Source organism: Rhinopithecus bieti, unplaced genomic scaffold (genome assembly GCF_001698545.2).
Source record: "Rhinopithecus bieti isolate Rb0 unplaced genomic scaffold, ASM169854v2 scaffold_44159, whole genome shotgun sequence".
NCBI lineage: Eukaryota > Metazoa > Chordata > Mammalia > Primates > Cercopithecidae > Rhinopithecus > Rhinopithecus bieti.
In genome coordinates, this window is record NW_016818573.1 from 1,071,832 (window position 1) to 1,077,061 (window position 5,230).

Below are 5,230 nucleotides of genomic sequence, written 5' to 3' on the forward strand. Positions count from 1 at the left end.
AAAAAAAAAAAAAAAAAAAGACATTAAGTTACTGGTTCAAGGTCACGCAGCTGGAAGAAACAGTGCTGGGTTTTGAAAAGTTCTTTCCGACTCTGGGGACATGCTCTTAAACGCAGCCTCTTGAACAGAGAATATGCACAGATTCCTCAACCATCCTAGAGGCCTCGAGTCCTCCCCGGAGGGATGAGCAGCCATGGCTCCTGCCTAGGGCCCAGGCTGGGGAAATGTGAACCACGTCTGCTCAACAGCACTACTTATGGCTCCAACTTACGCAAACACACTCTGTCCTCAAAACTAACAAATGAGGTTCAGAATAGCTGCTGGGGATTTAAAAAAAAAAAAAAACCTCTACTGTCTAAAGTTCTTGCGTAATTCAGCACTCAGCAGCCATTCGAGAGAGGGGAGGGGACTGGGTCTGTAACTTTCACAAAACCCCCCAAAATTTCTCCTGATCCCTACTTCCTAGGACCAGGGCTGTGGTCTGGTAGCCTCAGGTTCTGGAAAGGAAGGAGGTGTGGAGAAGAGAGAAGTGCTGGGTGGTGATACTCGGGTAGGTGGTGAGACCCATGGGCACACAAAGGCAGGACCTGGCTTCCATCATTAACTAATTCCATGAAGCTGAACCTGACCTGCTTGAAGGCCAGGGTTGTCTGCCCTTCCCCTTTCTCCTAAAGAGAAAATGTGCCCAAGGATTTTTCTTGGGAGGAGCATTAATGAGATGCAAGGGAGCTAAGGTCTAAGGCTTGTAGATTTGGGCTTTAATTCCCTGTAGAAGGAAAGGGAGCTTAATTTCTACTAGGCCTAGGACTCTTCTCATTCAAAATCCACCGTTTCTCCCCACAGATTATCTGGATTTGTTCTGTAAATATTTATATAAAAATATATTCTAGGGCAGAGTTGAATCACCCTGATCAAAGAGCGCTGTGGGCAAGGCATGACCTGAACTAGTGTCACCTAATACTCTCAGCTTCTAGACGGGAAAGTAGTCCACGCCTCAGGATCAAGTATAATTCCACTTCTCTCAGCCCCTCAGATTAGTGCTTCCTAACCAGCAGCCACACTTATGCTCAGCTCTGGGATGGACGTCTCCAGCACTCAAACTCTCCCTGCATAGACCTGCCCACAAAAACGCCTACACCCAAGTCCCACCCTGCCCTTGCTTCGGTTTCCATGACCCCTTACTAGGAGTCACAAACGTACCAAGGCTAGCCCCCGGGAGTGTTTAGCTGGGCCAATAAGCTATTTTTAAATGACTGATTTTTTGGCCAGGTGAGGAGGCTCACGCCTGTAATCCCAGCACTTTGGGAGGCCAAGGTGGGCAGATCACCTGAGGTCAGGAGTTTGACACCAGCCTGGCCAACAAGGCGAAACCCCGTCTCTACTAAAAATACAAAAACTCAGCTGGGCGTGGTGGCAGGTGCCTGTAGTTCCAGCTACACAGGAGGCTGAGGCTGTCAAGTCGCTTGAACCCGGGAGGCAGAGGTTGCAGTGAGCCAAGACTGCACCATTGCACTCTAGCCTGGATGACAGAGTAAAACTTGTCTCAAAAAAAAGAGAGACTGATTTTGGATTCCTTTAGATGGGTCTGCATTATCTCTCTACAGGCCCAGCCACTTCACATACTATATACCTGCCTGGCCCCAACTGCTGAGGTTTGCAAACCCAGCCTCATATATCTTTGTACTCCACAAAGAGCAGAAACTCAAAGAAGCTAACCATCTGACCCTGTCTCCAAACTCCAGTATCTCTGAGGCCCCTGCAAGCTGCAAAGAACCTAAACATGGACTGCTTTGGCTTGTTTTTGGGGCTCCAACTTGGTCCTCCCAAGGGGAGGGGCAGACAACCCTGGCCTTCAAGCAGGTCAGGTTCAGCTTCATGGAACCAGTTAATGATGGAAGCCAGGTTCTGCCTTTGTGTGTCCATGGGCACACACTTCCCCACTTACCCGAGTATCACCACCCATCACTTCTGTCTTCTCCACACCTCCTTCCTTTCCAGAACCAGTGACTGCCAAGACCACAGCCCTGGTCCTAGGAAGTAGGGCTCAGGAGAAATGCAGAATTGGGGGTTTTGTTAAAGTTACAAAGGGGTCCAATTGGGAGCCAGACCCTCCAGGGAAGTCCAACTGTTAGAATGTCTCTGTGGATTCCTACCATTACCAAGAGAAAGTATGGAGCTAGAACCTCCTCTTCCCCCAGATAAAACCTCGGCCACTTAAATGCTCCTCTCCCCAAAATGAATTTGAAGCATGCAAGCTGTGTGTCCTGAGTTTCCAGAAATGCTGTGATATGGATAAGGAACCAAGCTGGCACTGGTGTCCTCAGATCACAGACCCCCACAGGGCCACCATGTTGTGACTCCAGGGAGTTTGTTCCCACAGCCTTCCATGTGAATGATGCTCTCTGGCATTGTTCAGCATGTGGCTCTGAGGCTCTGCTACCTCTGTGTCTTTTGAGCATTCTGGCTCTGCAGCTCCCTGGCCTTGTGGACAATATGCTGTGTTCTCAGCATGTGTCCCCTGCTGCCATCTCTAGATTCCCACTGATTTCTATTTGTATTTCTCCTACACATATCCAGCGCTGGTTTCTTGCCACTGAGTAGATCATTCCTCATCTATGACCAGGGTCTCCATGCTCACACTTCCTTAGTTGGCCAGCAGCCCCCCAGCTTTATGACCCCCTGTCTCTCTTGAAGCTGGAGAATCCTCAGTTGTCCTCTCTTCCACGGATTCCTGAAGTCTGGCAATAGGGCGGTGCAGTAGCTAATCCAGATTACAGTCTCATCATACCTTATTCTTAGCAATTGACCTCAAGGCCAGGCCCAAGTAGCTTACACTGTTAGTGCTAGAAGAATGCCAACCCCCGCCAGCTGCAGGCTTGGGGTCCTGCTGGAATCTACGCCAGGCGCTGCTGGAGGCAGACTAGGCTCACGCGTGCTGATCCTCCAGGGCAGCTTTCCTCTCTTTCAGCTGATATGTTAAGCTAGACATCCTATACCCTGGGCTAGAGGCTGCCTTGTACCCTAATTCTTCCTCTCACCACATCCTGCTCCTGATGAATTCTTTCCCTCCCTCAGAGTTGATCACTCCCTCCTCTGTGCTCCCAGGGCCCTTCGGCATGCAGCTAGTATTGTACTTACCACATCGCATTACAGTTAGTTGTTTACATGTCTCTCTGCCCACTCCACATTTAACTCATTGAGGACAAGGGCTGTTCACTCGTTTTGGTGTTTTTCCAGACTCAGTACAATAGATATGCAATAAAGAGATATTGAATGACTTGACTATAATTCATTTTCTTGGCTATCGAATTAATGTCTTTCTTAGGACTAGAGAGAAGCTCAAGGAAAGAATGAACAGGGCATGGGAGAAGACCTGCTCCTGGGCTGGAATACTTTCAGGGTTGAGCTCAGCAGCTCAGGACTGGGGATTCTCAAACTTCCATGAATCACAACAACCTGGAGGACTGTTAAATCACAGGTCACTCCCAGCATCCCCCAGCTTCTGAGTCGGTACTCTGGGAATGGTACCTGGGAATGTGCATTTCTAACCTGTTCCCGGGTGACACTGAAGCTACTGGTCTGGGGACCACACTTTGAGGGCCACCCTTGTCCAAAGATGGGAAGCAGCTGGAATTGGTTAGAGGAGCCATGAGTGCTGAGAAAACACAAAGTTTCAGGGGTGAGTGTGACCCAGGGTTAGCTTATTGGTCTGCTCAGGCCCTACCCCACACTAAACTCAAATATCACTTCGCCTCAGAAGCTCAGCCAATGAGAGAGGAAGATGAAGATGGAGTAGGTACCAGAGGTAATGAAAGAAACAGTGCTGATGCCCCAACAGCGAACTGCAGATATGCGGGAGGAGGACGGCAGAGCTAGAGAAGTCATGGGAAGGCAGAGTTGAACAAATGACAGCGGGATGAATAATAGATTAGAAGAAATGAGGACTTTGGCAAAGTTCAAATCTTATTTGCTTCTAAGTATAAATGGGTGGACTGGCAGCGAGATAAAAGGAAAAAAAGTCACAAATCAGCTCAGGGTCCCCAGGAAGGCAAGAGAAAGATGGGCCCCAGGGCAGAAAACAGGAGAAGGCAGGAACAGCAAAACCCCAACCCACCTCTCAGACTGTGTTCCTGATCAAATCCCTCGGAGGAAGTTAGGAACTGGGCTGAAGAGGGGGACCGAAATTTTATTTTCTCTTCTAGAACACTCCAGTTGTGGCAGATTTATTCAAATATTCAAATTCTTCACTCCCTTGCTACCTCCCTTCCCCAAGCCCGGGGTCACATCAATTTTTCTAAGGGAAGAATCTAAACTCCATCCTACCTTCTCCGCGGCCAATCCTTTGCCCTTCTGAATATGCCAAGAGGTTGCCCCACACCTCAAGCTAAGACACATATTTCTAACTCACTCTGCCCTCTTCACCTTCAAGGAAAACTGGTTTGTGGCTACCTCTGCCCATGCCTGAAACCCCCGGGCTCTCCAGCGTTGAGGGCAGACGTCATGTAGCAGGTTAAGACCGGGGCAAGCCTGCACCTCACAGGACAAGCACGCAATGTCCTGGGGTCAATGGGGTAAAAGTTCCAAGCCGAGTGGAAGGTAAATCATGACTGTGGCGCCGGAGCTGGAACACCCCCGCGAGCAGGCCTCGCCGGGTAGTTCCGTGCGGGGCGGACCGCACAGCCCTATCAGCGTCCCGGCCGTAGAAACGCCGCACGCGGCCGCTTCCCCGCAGCCCGAAGCGTCTGCGTTCTCCTCGGGCCAGTTCCGGCCACCACAGCCAACCGCGTGCCCCTCTCCCACACACTGTGGGGGAACAGAAGGGAGCGCGTGGAGCCAGCTGCCAAACAGGCGAGGAGGAGCCCACGCGGCTCCCGGGAGGAGGGAGCCGGGCTCCCGTAGCCCGCCGGACAGAGGCGGCCAAGCGCGCCCCCAGCACCTGGCCCGGCGCCGGCCCGTCCGCCTCGCAGCCCCGGCGACGCGAGAGGCCGGCGCTGTCAGACCCGCTCTCAGCCTGGCCGCGAACGTGTCCGTCAGACCCAACTGTTCCAGACTCTTCTCCCAGCTCCAGAGAGGCCCGAATCCCCCACGGCCTTGGCCCCCACCATCCTCTCCCCGGTACCTGTGTGGCTGGCACGGGACCCTCCCCGTCCCGTCCCCGCCTGCTCCCGCCCCGGCTCGCCCCAGCTCACCCCGGCCGCCGGGACCCGACCCCGACCCCGACCCCGACCCC

The 5,230-nt window shown here is 52.2% G+C and overlaps 1 protein-coding gene across 4 annotated transcripts in view; it reads right to left on the reverse strand.

Moving 5' to 3' along the window:
• Window positions 1–5,230, reverse strand: part of SPTBN2 (spectrin beta, non-erythrocytic 2) — a 44,564-nt gene that overhangs the window by 38,124 nt on the left and 1,210 nt on the right. For 2 of the 4 annotated variants that reach the window (XM_017857222.1, XM_017857221.1), the window contains exon 1: window positions 4,324–4,413. The exons of the other annotated variants lie outside the window; for them this stretch is intronic. The gene's annotated coding sequence lies outside the window, so the exon portion shown is untranslated. Of the gene's footprint in view, window positions 1–4,323; window positions 4,414–5,230 lie in introns of those variants that run through there. 4 annotated transcript variants of the gene reach the window in all.